This window comes from Helianthus annuus, chromosome 1 (genome assembly GCF_002127325.2).
Source record: "Helianthus annuus cultivar XRQ/B chromosome 1, HanXRQr2.0-SUNRISE, whole genome shotgun sequence".
Lineage (NCBI taxonomy): Eukaryota > Viridiplantae > Streptophyta > Magnoliopsida > Asterales > Asteraceae > Helianthus > Helianthus annuus.
Genome location: NC_035433.2, coordinates 36063980 through 36081080, shown reverse-complemented (window position 1 = coordinate 36081080; position 17101 = coordinate 36063980). Strand labels below are relative to the sequence as shown.

The following is a 17101-nucleotide window of genomic DNA, read 5'->3' as shown; positions in this document are numbered from 1 at the left end:
CAGACTTACACCTGCATATCTCTACCTCATAATAAATTTCAAGCATTTAAACATTTCAAATGTATGCACTTACTCAGACTCTCCCTCAGATTAACCTAAAAGATTTATCAATAAGAATCCTGATGAACCATTTGTAAGATTTTGTTTTAAAACATTTTTGATCACAAACACAAATTCCCCCTCACCACATGGTCATCCTGTTTAGCACGTGGGATTTTGAAAATCAGCTCTCCAACATCAGTTGTCGAAAATCTTTTTGCATTTTTCAAAATTTATGCTAAAACACACTAAAATCTTTTTGGAATTTTGATTTTAAAGAACTGCAGTAAAAAATATTTACATACAATATTTTTGTGAGTTTGTGTAAGAGGATCATATCAGTATATGAGACATATCACTAACACCGTTAAGCTTGATTTCATATTAAGTTCTAAACAATTCACCTAGATTGTCAGTATATTGGTCCACTTAAATTTTCACACAAAGTTCAATTGTTTTGAGATACGATATTAGTGTTTTAAGCACTTAAACTTATTCACGTGTCCCACTACTTGAATATACTCCCGTATCCAGATCCCAATATTCAGTCTTACAAGTGAGTATACCACAGATGATATCTGTAAGGGGTTAGATGCGAAACCGTGAGAGCTTAGGTCAGAACTTCCGTTCAGCAGAGAGATGACGGCTCGACTTTTGGTGTGTCCCCTTTAGAGGATCTTTTGTTTCAACAGCAATGACTATCAATTTTATTGTTTCATCAAGTTGCTGAGGGTGGCGCTTTTTCAAGCTTTTGAAGAAAGTATTATACGGGGACTAGGTCAGTATTTCCATACAATAGAAGTCCCGGAATAATACCCCAGATATCACTGAGCATAAAGACCTAGTATCTCAGAAAGAGGGACCTTTCAAACAAGATTTCGGGGGTTACCCATATATCCAAAAAGTTGTTAACCACGAACTAAGCAAGTTTGAATTTTAGGTTTATATCTCGTTACAATCTACTAAATGTGCAAAAACCTACTGGCATATCCGCAGTGAGATTGTTTATCGCATTTTAACTTTCCAATTCTTTAGCATGTTGTGATAGTCTACTGATGTACTATCATTTCCTCTTTTTACAACAAAACTCTTTTTACATTTTATCATGTTTTTGTTGTTTTGTCAATATTTTTCAAATCAAAAATGAGTTTTGTACTTTTTCAAATTCTCTAATGTTTTTGGATTTTCTGAAATTTTCTAAGAACTTGTTACCATGATTTCGCTCCTAATGACTATATATAGAATCCTGATTCCGCTCGAAAGGAACTCAAACCAGTTGGAGCGGAATAGCTATGATGTGATTCCGCTTGAAAGACACCAGAACCAGTTGGAGCGGAATCATGATCTTGTGATTTCGCTTGAAACCGTTTCAAGCGGAATCACTTACATAACCTCATTCAAGCGAAATCAGCTTCTTAAACATACAAACTTTCCTATTTTCTCGATCTGCGAGCCCTGATCTATACAATCTAGTCTAAGACTCGATACAAGACAAAGTCGACAGATGCATGCACTAACAAAAGTGCAATAAACGCAAGTTAAAACAAGTTTAGAAGGACCAGGGACCAAAACTCCCATTATTGAAATTGATTTCCGGTCAGACAGGAGCCAGGTGGCCCTCGTAAGACTCCTTAAGAGTCTACACGGCCTGCGTAGAAGTTGCCAGCGACCAAAGATGAGGATAGCTGCCTGTGCAGCCTGTTCCACCGCCTTAGAAGCCTTGTTTTCGATTCCAAGGGCTGCACCAGTGGTATTTCATGCATAGGGGACACCTGTGATGATCAGGAATCACCTATAGACCTTGTTGGATTGATCTTGTGCAATTAAATTTCCTATATATTGAACTCTTGTTGTAACACTTCACTTGCTCACTTCAAAAACATTTCTAAACCTTCTCTGGAGCTCTCTGGACTTCAAGCAAGCTTCCATCAGCTCTTAATTCGTGCTAAGGACCATTGTGAGTGTTCTTAGCCTTCCTAGTTCATGTTTTATTAGCTTAAAGACCAAAAGTCAAAGCCGTCGTAATTAAGCTTTGACTTAGTGTTTAGTCACTAAAGGTCCAGTCATTTTTCAAATTGAAAGTGGCTATGAGTTGGTAATTATGTGGGTAATAAACCCTTAAAAGGGCACCCTCTGATTATCACTCTAACTTGGTTAATTGTCGGGTCAAACTTTATATTAAAAAGTCAACAGAAAGCTATTTTGCAAATAAATTCATAATTAGCAATGTAGAAGCTACGGGACCTGTTTTAACCCTAAAATAACTTGGTAATTAATGTAAGAACATGTCTAAGCATGTTCAACCCGACAATTCCGAGTTTAGGCTCGGTTCGGGACCGAAAGTCGCAAAAGAAGACTTTTGCTTGGACTTTCAGTTCTGACTGGATTTAGTTTAGTTTAGACATGCCTTAGAGTTCCATTAGGACCAGGTTATAGGTTAGTATAACCCTCTGAGGTTATACAACTTGGTTCCTAATTAATCCGATTCATTTGCATGTTTTCGTTAATTGCTTAAATATAGACCATTATGCCCTTTTGACCTTAAAACGAGATTTTTGAAAATGTGAGAGGACAAAAACCTTTGTTACTAATTTATAAACATGTCCTAAAAATTTGACATCAGTTTGAGGTCTAAATTAGGAGTTATGCTCAATATCGTAATTTGAAAGCTTTTTATTAATTAAACGGCATTATTAGCATAAAGCCTATCTAAACCCAAACTTTGACACCAAACTTTTTACCCACTGATGTAATATAATATTATGGGATTTTTGAAGATTTTTATTTATTTTTAAACTGATCATAACATAGGGTTCTAACTTTGATTCGGTAAATGTCGGTTATACCCTTTTTGCTAATAAAATGAGTTTTACATAACATTTTGATACCAAACTTTTTGCTACTGATTTTATATAATAAATAAATATTTTGAACCTTATAAACTAATCAAAAACTCAGATTTCCTATTATAACCCGAAAATCGCTTAAAAACGACTTTTACGCGTTTAAAACGCATAGTATGGGTTAAAACTATTTTTGGCATATAAGACTTGATACCTACTGATGTTTTAAGTAAATTTTTATAATTTAACAGTAAGCAAAAGTTTTAAACTCAGATTTCCAAATTTGACATTTAAAGCTTATGTGGAATTACCAAAATGCCCATACGGTGCATAATTTGGTTATAATTGATAAATTTCACATATAGGCAATACCCTACTGATATGACCTGCAAAAATAATTATTTTTACTAATCACTTCAGACCTGAACCTCATATTAATATTTAATCTCTTTTATACCCTTTAAAATGACCAAAATACCCCTACGGGGCTTAAATTGAGTTTAAATTCGTTTTGGGCATAATGGAAGGTATCCTACTGATATCACAACATATTTAAGGCATATTAACTTGTGAAACCTGTATATGACTCTTTTGGTTACCCGTTATGCATAAATTGACCGAAACGGGTCGAACCTTATCATTTTTATCTCAAAATCCAGAATGTGTTTAGTTTGCCCATATTATACAAGTCTTCAAACTTGTCGGGTCTAAACCACATTCTAATCCGGTCTTCGCTTAATCTTGCTTTTTGAACCGTATATCTTCCTTTAAAACTAACCGGTCTAAGTTTAGAATTAAGTAAGACCGGTTAGGAATCTAATAGGTTGTTAAAACCTTCGTTCCAGATTTAGGAGCTGAGTAAAAGATATCTGCATTTGCCAATTGTATACAGCTGGGATAAATTTGTATAATTTGCTCAGCTAAATACTTTTAACTTATTTTCCCTTATACGGGCTTGGGGTACGGTATATAAAATACCGCTTGGTCGGGTATTGAATTTTTAATCGTATGAAGGTTAAATTATTGAGATAACCCATTTAATCTGTTTTGTTTATTCTAAGCCTTTGGGGGGTTAATGACCATGTCCTGGATATCCTCGGCTCATTCATTGAAATGGCCACGATTTAAGCACGGGGTGTAGGCATACACCTGCCGGTGCGTATGTAAAATAATGTACCCACCTGTTCGAGAATAACTCGCCGTGGGATATATTATGTGGTGTGTCTATTAATCTTTAACCCGATATTCAACCCGGGCTACTCAACGTATAATAAACATGTAATTCTTTAACAAGTTTATATTTAAATAATTATCCCAAGTTATAAAAGATTATTTGTGCCTTGTGCATTTAAACCAATTTTCTTAAAACATTTTCAAAAGTGTCAGTTAATTGTATTTACCAGTGTAAACTGACGTATTTTCCCAAAAGGCTAAAGTGCAGGCACTAGACGGAATAGGCTGGCTACTCCTGAGTGAATGAATAAGAGTCTTACAAGCCTTGTCACTTAAAATCTGTTGAACAATTATCATCTTTTATTTTGATCCGCCTGTGGATCCTTTACATTCTGTTTGTAATACTCTTGTTACTTTCATTCGGTTTGTAATATTATTACTTTTAGACTTCCGCTGTGCATTGAACTGTGAATATTGACTATGATGATATCAACTACGTCATGATACTCCCCACCGGGCCCACCGGTAATACGTGGAAATATCGGGGTGTGACAGGTTGGTATCAGAGCCAACATTGAGTGAATTAAACACTAGTCTTTTGTGTTTAATCTCAATGACACAGTTGCACATTCCTTGACTTCTGAGTCTAGGCAAAGGACTTGGGACTAATCATAAATCTTTATTTTGTCTTTTATTGTTTTCTTGGTTGTTTCTTTTGTTTCGTTGACAGGAACAGATAATGCAGCCACGATTCAGAAGAGGAGGACGAGGCAAGGCGCCATTCACCAACCATGATCATGAAGCCGGACCTTCTCACCGGCGAACTCCATCAGTAACAATGAGCATTAGTCCCTAGGAAGACTGGAGGACATACTTAGAGCCCGCGAGGCGTTCAGTCTCGCTAAGCTCTTCGCCTTCGTACCATCAATCTTTTGGGCCGCAATCGGAGAACGAGCCCAATAATTCTCATCACTCATACCTACCACTGCAGCGGTCGGGGTCGTACCACGCGTTCCAAGACCCAACCCCATATTTCTAGAGCCGGTTTAACCCGACAAATCAGATTGAAGAACCAATGGGTCATAACCCATTGGGCCCAGAAGACCATTTCCCTGGAGCTCAGGACATGGAGATGGATGATGATCCGGATCCCGCCGAACCACCATCTAGGACACCTACTCACCCCATCGAGATTTCGGATGGGTCATCTTTTCATGGATCACCTTATCGTGCTCCAGACAGCTATGAGGCAAGATTTTCCCAATACGATTGGGTGTTTACTCCCTCCTATAGCCCAGCACCTCAGCAGCAGCAGGATCCCTCTGAGGATTCTCGTTTCCAGGCAGTTACTCCACCGCCACCGCCGCCAGAGCAGCAGCCGCCTCTAGAGCCACCGAGGCGGAGAAGATCAAACGCACGGGTGTCCGTGCGAGGGGGAATCCGTATCAGCACCCCCAACCCTCCAGTGGCAGTCGCTACCCGCCACTGTATGAAGACCCGCAGATGGGTGGGCCTTCAAACCCCGTTTCTGAGGTGGACTCTGGGCCAGTCGCTCCACCACCAATGGGTTATGATAACCCGATTCCTTCATACGTCGGTACAATGGCATATAACCCTTTTGAGCAGCGAGCCCATACTAACTACAACTACGCCGAAGTTGACCCATACCTTGTAGCGGCGAACTACAATGCTCTTCATCCCGAGGGGCCCTATGGAGCCCCATATCAGACTGGGTACCCGACCTATGGGTACCAATACCCGCCACCTCCTCAACGTCCACAGCAACAGCAGCCGCAGCCGCCGCAGATTCAACCACCACAGCAGCAGGAGAATCTTAAAAGGTTGAGTCAGGTGGAGCGTGAGGTTCGAGAAGAGCGTAGAAGCCACTGGGGATTTCTTAAGGGTTTGGCAAATTAAATCAAGGGAAAGAGCAAGAGGGATTTTTGAATTCCTTGTTTGTTTGTTTGTATTTTCAATTTTAATTAAGTCCCTGTGTGGACATCTATTTATGTACTTAGTCCCTGCGAGGACTTATATTTCTGTTTAGCCCCTGCGTGGGCAAGTTATTTCTGTTAATGTCCCGTTTAGGGCAATTATGTACCCTTTTAATTATTAGTGGAATGTTGAACTTAAAATTTCATTTTGTCAACATATGTATGAATTTAATATATGAAATAAATAAAAATATCATTCCTTTTATAAGATCTGCTATTATTAAATAAAATCTTAAAGGCAAAACCTAGCCCATGTGTCATTTTAAGACAGGGCCATGATGATAGTTCCTTATTAAGATTCAGATCCTTGTTAACATCAGAAAACATGTTAACACTTGATGGGATTTGGTGTGTATATGGAATTAAGTATATTTTAAGCCCCTTTTTACACGTTAGTCAAGTTTTAAATTTATAAACCACGATATTTTACTAACACCAAACACACATATGGGCAAGTGCACCCATCGTGAGCGTAGTATAGTGTTGGCAAGATACCGAGGTCGTCCAAGGACACAAGAGCTGTTAGTACCGGTTTATCCTCAACGTCTAATCAAATCAAAAGTTTAGAAAAAGGTTTTAAACTAGAAAAATAAAAACTAACTAAAATGCTGAAAAATAAAATAAAAAATAAAAACAGATAGACAAGATGAATCACTTGGCTCCGACTCGTGTATAGTGTAACCTTTGATTATTTCCGCACTTTTAAACTTTTTAAGAGATTATCTTAGTTATTGTAGTAGGCCCCTCTTTTGAAGGTGACGTTACCCTCAACCCAGTAGTTTGAGTCAGCAAGGATACAATCCTAAAGGGTCGGATTATTGAAAATAATTAATTAAGTTATTAATGCATATTGTGGTAGGCCCCCCTTTTGAAGGTGACGTTACCCTCGACTAAGCAGTCTGAGTCAGCAAGGATACAGTCCTAAGTAGCCGGGTTAAAATATTAATAGTAGTTTAACTTATGAGGGGATTAAATTTGGACCCCCGCCATCCAATACCGGTGGGTACTGAAGGAGGTCCTACTAAATTTGACCCAGGTCCTTTGAAGGATCTATACACTGAACAATGACAAGACTCTTACCAAACCGTTCCCTTAACCCCCGACCAGGTAGCCAACATACCTCCATATAGACCGTGGAGATATGAATGGTGAAAATCTTTTATTTTATATAGACAGTAAAATAATGCCAAGACACCACGGACAAACGATAAGGAAGAATCACCTTCAACATAAGAAACTAGTTATTAAAGTCATTAATACATAACCAAGTAAAAAGTGCGAAAAGATTAAAAATAAAAAGTATTACACTAGACACTTGTCTTCACCAAGTGATGTAAGAGACTTAGGAAAACATGGCCTTTGATTGTCAAGAACTCTTACGATCAATCTTGGATCCCGAGACGGCTCACACACTCTATGATGGACAATGGATGATGGTGGTGGATGATGGTGTTGTGATGGTGTGGGTGGTGGGTGAAGTGTGAGAGAGGTGGTGTGCCAAGGGATGAGCTGCAAGTGATCCAAGCACTCGTATTTATAGGCTGAACAGAAGCTCGGGCATGGCCCCGTGTCCGTTGGGCACGGCCCCGTGTCCATCCTTCTCTCTTTCTTCATTAATTGGAGTTTGTCTGTATTAGTTAACCACGCCCCCGTGTCCGCTGAGCACGACCCCGTGTGCAGAAGCGTATCTGTACTATCAAGATTTGCCTGGATTCCGCGAATCTTATAGTTGACCACGGCCCCGTGTCCGCTGAGCACGTCCCCGTGGTGGGCGATGGAAGCTTCTACAACTTTGTCTTTCTGCTGACACTTGGGCACGCCCCCGTGCTCACTGAGCACAGGGCGTGTTCAGTCTTCTGTCTTCTTGATTTTGCTTGGAAAGATGCTGTCGGGGGGTCGGGCATGCCACGTTTGTTCCTTTTCTTGTATTTATGTTAGATTTAGCTGCCTTTTTGCTTCTTTTGTTCATTTGAGCTCATTTAATCCTGAAAATACAAAAGGAAGACAAAAACACACTTTTTCCAACATTAGTACTAAAAAGGGTTAGTTTTACGCCACAATTGATGTAATTTATATGTTGCATTTTGTGCACATCAAATACCCCCACACTTGAATCTTTGCTTGTCCTCAAGCAAAACTCTTTATAATGTGGCTTTACACTCCCAAATGGAATGGGTAGAAGAGAAGGTTTTTGGGCTTGTCATAGAGTGTCGGGATTTCCAGGATTCTTTATTAAGTTTTATTTTTATTTATTTACAATCCTATTCGTCATGATTTATTAAACACGTTTCATAAGATAAATTATTTATTAGGGCATAACATGCCTTTTTTAAAATTCCATTTATATACGAGTTCACATACCTCACGAGGGATCACTCAACACTCGACCGAAGGTGTATTTTAGTGAATCACTCGAGAGCGGCATGGAACTTACTTCTACCATAGGTTTGCCAAGCAATCAATCCTCCTCCTTTTTAACTATATACCTTTGTAAATATCAAGAGGACTTTTGGGTGAAGGGTTAGGCTTGGGTTAAAGGTAGGTGGTTGGGTTAGTGGTTAGTAAAAGGGCGAAAAGCGTAAAAAGCGTCGGTTTTCGTAAGACTCGATATTTTCAAAACTTTTTTATTTTTATGAAGCACTTCCTTCAAACAAAGTAATTTTTGATAAACTTGTTTGTTTATTTCTTTGACTTCATCATTTTTTTTTATTTTTGAATCAAGTCATACTAAAAACCGAGCTTTGTTACTAAAATAAAGGGTTTAAAATGAAAAAAGGGTTTAGGTGGGTAAAGGGTGTTTGGTTTGGGTTATGAAATGAAAAGGTTTAGGCTCAAAGGGGTTAACTAGGGGGATTTTGGGTAGGTGGTAAAAAAAAGAAAAATAATGGTGTAGAAATGAAAAGGGTTAGTCCTAATGCCTCCATCATTTACTTACTCGGGTTTAAGTTGGTAAGGACCGGGAATGTATTGTCGTGGCAAGTTCTAGAGTCGTAAGAACCAAGCGGCTAATCACACAAGAAACGAAAAATGAGAATTTAGTTTAAAGATATGTATTTGTATGCTCGATAAAGGCTCAAAACTCACTTTTGTGGGAATGAGTTTTTATGTGATCAAGTATATATAATCAAATTTTAACTAAGCTTATCATGCCGTTTCATAATTTTCTTATGTTGGTTCTTTTTATCACGATGCTATCGGTTGTAAATTTGTAAAAATATAACCGTTTTAGAACTTGAAATTCCCAAGTTAAACCTAGACAAGTAAAAAAAATGAAAATTTTGGAAAAAATTTGGGGTGATTAGCGGTTCCAATAGAGTTTTGTGTAAGGCTTGTTAATTAGGACTTTGCAAGATTCAAGGTTTTAGCATCCCCCCCACACTTAAATTACACATTGTCCTCAATGTGTCACAAAAATAGGTTTTTAGGTTGATTGAATGTGTAAAAAGGTGTGAAAAAACAAAATTTTATGTTACTGGGCGTCTGGACACGGCCCCGTGTTGTCCGGGCACGACCGCGTGTTCAAGTGCCAGTAACAAACGTTTGTAAAAGAAACAGAAGCCTGGACACGGGGGCGTGTTCAGTGAGCATGCCCTGTGTCCAGTTTACCTGAACTGGGCATTTTCTGCAAATTGTGCAGCACGGGGCCGTGTTGGGCGGGCACGGCTCGTGCTGAACTTGCTGTAACGAAAAAAATTTGTTGGATGGCCCTGTTTTCGTGCATGGGTCGCTGGTGCAAGTTTCCCTTGTTATCCTTCAGCATCCTGAGTGAGTTTTATTCCTGAAAATTAAAACTAAACAAGAAAACATAAAAATTAATCTAAACTAAACTAAGGATAGTTCCGCGGAATGCCTCCGTGGTGCGCCACGTTTATAAGGGTCCTTGGCTAGACCCAAAGCCTTGTCATATGTTACCCAAGTGGGATGTTTTGCATCCCATGCTACACCGTCGGAGAGCATCATCCAAACTTGAGTCAATGACCTTCATGTAGTTGACCGGGTCTTCGTCTTCTACTTTTTTTCCGACTCCAAACTTTACTTCCTCATCCCCAACCCTCATTGTTAGTGTTCCATCATTCATATCTACCACTGCTTGGGCTGTAGCTAGGAATGGCCTCCCTAGGATGAGTGGTACTTCGATATCTTCCTCCATATCTAGTATGACAAAGTCGGCCGGGAAGACAAATTCGCCGACTTTGACCAATAGATTTTCAGCGACACCTTGTGGATATTTGACGGATCTATCGGCGAGTTGTATACTTATTTTTGTAGGACTTGTTTTTCCTAAGCCGAGTCGATTGAACATTGATGAGGGCATAAGGTTGATGCTTGCCACGAGATCTGCTAGTGCATTACGAATGGGAGATTTCTCAATCGAGCAAGGAACTGTGAAGCTTCCGGGGTCAAGCTTCTTTTGCGGAAGTTTATTGAGCAGTAAGGCGGAGCATTCTTCGCTTAACTTAACTAATTGCAATGATTCAATTTTCCTTTTATGAGTGAGGAAGTCCGTCATAAATTTTGAATATTTAGGCATTTGAGTTAGGACCTCGATAAATGGAATATTAACATGCAATTGTTTTAGTAAATTTTTGAACTTTGCGAATTGCTCATCGGTCTTTTGATGAATTAACCGACCGGGGTATGGAACCGGAGGAGTCTTAGCCGGCTCTTGAATTGGTGGAGAAGCCTTCTCTTGTTGGGGCGTGGGTGGAGTTGGTTGTTTAGATTGGCTTTCTTTAGTTGGTGGAAGTGGAGCCTTTTCAGGACCCACGGTACGGTTTCTCAATGTTATGAGATGTACTTGCGCCTTTGGATTGGTTTCGGTATTACTTGGTAACGCGCCTTGTGGTCTCTCGGAGAAATTTTGAGCTAGTTGATTTAATTGTTTTTCAATGTTTTGAATGCTAGCTTATTGATTTCTAAAATTCGATTCCAATTGTTGAAATCGATCCGAGTTTTTCTTTTTGGTGTCGGAGATGAGGCGAGATACAGTATCTTCAAGCCTTTCTCGTCCACCTTGTTATTGAGAAAAAGTTTGTGGTTGTTGAAAGTTAGTTCGTTGGTTTTGTTGGTTACTACTATTGCCGGGATCTCTCCAACCAAGGTTAGGGTGGTTACACCATCCTTGGTTGTAGGTACCCGTTGGAGGACCCGACGACCTAGATCTATTATCAATGTAGTTTACTGTTTCCGTTTGATCATCTAATTCTTTCATACAACTCCAATTTTCATGTGGCACACCACACCCTTCACAAGCCATTACCGAGACCGTTTTTTTCATTTCTAACTTTTTGATTTTTGAAGAAAGGGCCTCGATTTGGGCTTGCAAAGAAGTGTTTTCATCAACCTTTTGGGCGCCCGGGACAATAGATTTATTGCCTCGGGGAGTGTGCCACTGAAAATTGGTTTGAGCAATTTCCTCAATTTGATTATATATTTCATTTGGGCGACGATTACCTAAAAGTCCCCTGGAGCTAGAATCAAGTGTTTGTCTTGTGTGTGGCAACAACCCATTGTAGAAAGTGGATACTTGTTGCCTTTCCGCAAGACCGTGATGATGACACTTTCTTAGTAGCTCCTTGAACCTTTCCCAAGTTTCATATAAGGATTCCCCATCCTCTTGTGAATATGTATTAATTTCAGTCATTAATTTAGCCGTTTTCGCAGGAGGGAAATATTTATATAAAAACTTTTGGGCTAGTTCATCCCAGGTGTTTACCGAGCCAACTGGGAGGGTATTAAGCCAAGCCTTAGCTCGGTCTTTTAGTGAAAATGGAAACATACGAAGGCAGATGGCGTCGTTTGATGCCCCATTGATCCGAAAGGTATCACATATTTCTAAGGAATTAGTAATATGTAGATGAGGATCCTCGTCCGCAAGCCCATGGAAGGTTGCGGAGTTTTGAAGTATTTGTATCAAATGTGGCCGATGTTCGAAGTTGTTGGCTTCGACATTAGGTGCATTGATAGCGGCGTCGAGATTACCTACGGTGGGGCGTAGGTAATCCATGAGGGTACGTTGGTCCGCCATCGGAAGTGGGTCTCCCGAAGCTTTCTCTTGGTTTTTAGCTTTAAGTCTTTTTCTGAGAAAGCGTTCGGGTTCTTCAAAAGGTTCTTTTATGTCTCTAGTAGAACTGGAGCTTATACACTACGTAGAAAGTCGTGGCGCCTGGGTTCCTAGTCCTGCAATAAAAACAGAAAAGAACGTTGGTCAGAGGGTTCACCACGGCCCTGTGCTCAGCTGAACACGGCCCGTGGTCGGAGATACAGTGATTGTTTTCCGGATCCCTGTTACTGGGGAGTTGGACACGGCCCCGTGTTGCACCGACACGGCCCCGTGCTCAACTGTCTGTAACTCGGAAAATAAAAACTGCCAGTGACAATGCTAGGCATGGCCCGTGTCCGACCAGGCACGACCCGTGCTGAGCTCTGCAGAAACTGAAAAACTACAAAAATCCTAAAAAGAAAAGAAAAATTTTAGAAAAAACGATTAGGCCGTTGATTCCTAACTTTCTTAAAATCCTTGTGTCCCCGGCAACGGCGCCAAAAACTTGATGCGGGTTGGTGTGTATATGGAATTAAGTATATTTTAAGCCCTTTTTACACGTTAGTCAAGTTTTAAATTTATAAAACACGATATTTTACTAACACCAAACACACATATGGGCAAGTGCACCCATCGTGAGCATAGTATAGTGTTGGCAAGATACCGAGGTCGTCCAAGGACACAAGAGCTTTTAGTACCGGTTTATCCTCAACGTCTAATCAAATCAAAAGTTTAGAAAAAGGTTTTAAACTAGAAAAATAAAAACTAACTAAAATGCTGAAAAATAAAATAAAAATAAAAACAGATAGACAAGATGAATCACTTGGCTCCGACTCGTGTATAGTGTAACCTTTGATTATTTCCGCACTTTTGCACTTTTTAAGAGATTATCTTAGTTATTGTAGTAGGCCCCTCTTTTGAAGGTGACGTTACCCTCAACCCAGTAGTTTGAGTCAGCAAGGATACAATCCTAAAGGGTCGGATTATTGAAAGATAATTAATTAAGTTATTAATGCATATTGTGGTAGGCCCCTCTTTTGAAGGTGATGCTACCCTCGGCTAAGTAGTTTGAGTCAGCAGGGATACAGTCCTAAGTAGCCGGGTTAAAATATTAATAGTAGTTTAACTTATGAGGGGATCAAAGAGTTTGGACCCCCGCCATCCAATACCGGTGGGTATTGAAAGAGGTCCTACTAAATTTGACCCAGGTCCTTTGCAGGATCTATACACTGAACAATGGCAAGACTCTTACCAAACCGTTCCCTTAACCCCCGACCAGGTAGCCAACATACCTCTATATAGACCGTGGAGATATGAATGGTGAAAATCTTTTATTTTATATAGACAGTAAAATAATGCCAAGACACCACGGACAAACGATAAGGAAGAATCACCTTCAACATAAGAAACTAGTTATTAAAGTCATTAATACATAACCAAGTAAAAAGTGCGAAAAGATTAAAAATAAAAAGTATTACACTAGACACTTGTCTTCACCAAGTGATGTAAGAGACTTAGGCAAACATGGCCTTTGATTGTCAAGAACTCTTACGATCAATCTTGGATCCCGAGACGGCTCACACACTCTATGATGGACAATGGATGATGGTGGTGGATGATGGTGTTGTGATGGTGGTGGGTGGTGGGTGAAGTGTGAGAGAGGTGGTGTGCCAAGGGATGAGCTGCAAGTGATCCAAGCACTCCTATTTATAGGCTGAACAGAAGCTCGGGCATGGCCCCGTGTCCGTTGGGCACGGCCCCGTGTCCATCCTTCTCTCTTTCTTCATTAATTGGAGTTTGTCTGTATTAGTTAACCACGCCCCCGTGTCCGCTGAGCACGACCCCGTGTACAGAAGCTTATCTGTACTATCAAGATTTGCCTGGATTCCGCGAATCTTATAGTTGACCACGGCCCCGTGTCCGCTGAGCACGTCCCCGTGGTGGGCGATGGAAGCTTCTACAACTTTGTCTTTCTGCTGACACTTGGGCACGCCCTCGTGCTCACTGAGCACAGGGCGTGTTCAGTCTTCTGTCTTCTTGATTTTGCTTGGAAAGATGCTGTCGGGGGGTCGGGCATGCCACGTTTGTTCCTTTTCTTGTATTTATGTTTGATTTAGCTACCTTTTTGCTTCTTTTGTTCATTTGAGCTCATTTAATCCTGAAAATACAAAAGGAAGACAAAAACACACTTTTTCCAACATTAGTACTAAAAAGGGTTAGTTTTACGCCACAATTGATGTAATTTATATGTTGCATTTTGTGCACATCAAATACCCCCACACTTGAATCTTTGCTTGTCCTCAAGCAAAACTCTTTATAATGTGGCTTTACACTCCCAAATGGAATGGATAGAAGAGAAGGTTTTTGGGCTTGTCATAGAGTGTCGGGATTTCCAGGATTCTTTATTAAGTTTTATTTTTATTTATTTACAATCCTATTCGTCATGATTTATTAAACACGTTTCATAAGATAAATTATTTATTAGGGCATAACATGCTTTTTTTAAAATTCCATTTATATACGAGTTCACATACCTCACGAGGGATCACTCAACACTCGACCGAAGGTGTATTTTAGTGAATCACTCGAGAGCGGCATGGAACTTACTTCTACCATAGGTTTGCCAATCAATCAATCCTCCTCCTTTTTAACTATATACCTTTGTAAATATCAAGAGGACTTTTGGGTGAAGGGTTAGGCTTGGGTTAAAGGTAGGTGGTTGGGTTAGTGGTTAGTAAAAGGGCGAAAAGCGTAAAAAGCGTCGGTTTTCGTAAGACTCGATATTTTCAAAACTTTTTTATTTTGATGAATCACTTCCTTCAAACAAAGTAATTTTTGATAAACTTGTTTGTTTATTTCTTTGACTTCATCATTTTTTTTTTATTTTTGAATCAAGTCATACTAAAAACCGAGCTTTGTTACTAAAATAAAGGGTTTAAAATGAAAAAAGGGTTTAGGTGGGTAAAGGGTGTTTGGTTTGGGTTATGAAATGAAAAGGTTTAGGCTCAAAGGGGTTAACTAGGGGGATTTTGGGTAGGTGGTAAAAAAAAAAGAAAAATAATGGTGTAGAAATGAAAAGGGTTAGTCCTAATGCCTCCATCATTTACTTACTCGGGTTTAAGTTGGTAAGGACCGGGAATGTATTGTCGTGGCAAGTTCTAGAGTCGTAACAACCAAGCGGCTAATCACACAAGAAATGAAAAATGAGAATTTAGTTTAAAGATATGTATTTGTATGCTCAATAAAGGCTCAAAACTCACTTTTGTGGGAATGAGTTTTTATGTGATCAAGTATATATAATCAAATTTTAACTAATGCCAAGACACCACGGACAAACGATAAGGAAGAATCACCTTCAACATAAGAAACTAGTTATTAAAGTCATTAATACGTAACCAAGTAAAAAGTGCGAAAAGATTAAAAATAAAAAGTATTACACTAGACACTTGTCTTCACCAAGTGATGTAAGAGACTTAGGCAAACATGGCCTTTGATTGTCAAGAACTCATACGATCAATCTTGGATCCCGAGACGACTCACACACTCTATGATGGACAATGGATGATGGTGGTGGATGATGGTGTTGTGATGGTGGTGGGTGGTGGGTGAAGTGTGAGAGAGGTGGTGTGCCAAGGGATGAGTTGCAAGTGATCCAAGCACTCCTATTTTTAGGCTGAACAGAAGCTCGGGCACAGCCCCGTGTCCGTTGGGCACGGCCCCGTGTCCATCCTTCTCTCTTCCTTCATTAATTGGAGTTTGTCTACATTAGTTGACCACGCCCCCGTGTCCGCTGAGCACGAGCCCGTGTGCAGAAGCGTATCTGTACTATCAAGATTTGCCTGGATTCCGCGAATCTTATAGTTGACCATGGCCCCGTGTCCGCTGAGCACGGCCCCGTGGTGGGCAATGGAAGCTTCTACAACTTTGTCTTTTCTGCTGACACTTGGGGACGCCCCCGTGCTCACTGAGCACGGGGCGTGTTCAGTCTTCTATCTTCTTGATTTTGCTTGGGAAGATGCTGTCGGGGGGTCGGGCATGCCACGTTTGTTCCTTTTCTTGTATTTATGTTTGATTTAGCTACCTTTTTGCTTCTTTTGTTCATTTGAGCTCATTTAATCCTGAAAATACAAAAGGAAGACAAAAACACACTTTTTCCAACATTAGTACTAAAAAAGGGTTAGTTTTACGCCACAATTGATGTAATTTATATGTTGCATTTTGTGCACATCAACACTCCTGGCAAATGCGATTCGATAAAATCGTATAAGTCATCCTTATATTGGATTCTTCCAATTCCTGTCTCTAATTATATAATCATCCATTAGCGATGAAAGTGCCTACGGGCCATAGTTAATGTCCTTTGAGACTAAAGACAGTTGTAGTCTACGACTCCCTGTCAAGAAAAAGGTGATGAACTATGCTTCAAACCTTAATGCCTCAATCCTATAAGATCTTGGCTTATAATTTAAATTTGTCCTCGTGACTTGGCTTTTCGTGCCATTATTATATTTTAATTAAACTGAGGATAAGTAAAATAAAATTCATGAATATATATATGCTTAACAAATTAACCAATATGGTTCATTAATACCATGGTTAATAAATCATCAAGAATGATAGTACTGTTATAGACTTTTGAATAAATTATTATCGTTATTTGATGTAGCAATCAAGCTACATGGCAGAATCTGAGGAAGTCAACAATCACCCTTTAGAAAATCATGATACTACCAGGATCAATATAACTGGGGATGAACTTCGAGCATTAATAGATAGTGTTGTTGCTAAAGCCGTGGATAGGCAACTTAGGGAATCAAGTGGTACACACAGCAAGACCTTGTCACTACCCCCTTCCAAATCACACCCTAAGACTCGTTCTGAGGCTCATAGTAAGCCACCTTCTAAACATCATGAGTCAAAGAAGGATGATGCTCAACACTCCTCAAATCAAAATAGTGTTCCACCCAAGAAGATTGTATTCGATCAAGAGCCATGTGCAAAGACCTGTA

General features: G+C 39.7%; 1 non-coding gene across 1 annotated transcript; it reads left to right on the top strand.

Annotated features, from left to right (window-relative positions):
• Window positions 1-11592: 11592 nt before the first annotated feature.
• LOC118482901 lies at window positions 11593-11699 on the top strand. The gene has a single exon (XR_004869167.1). It is a non-coding gene; the product is annotated as a small nucleolar RNA R71 (small nucleolar RNA).
• Window positions 11700-17101: the final 5402 nt, after the last annotated feature.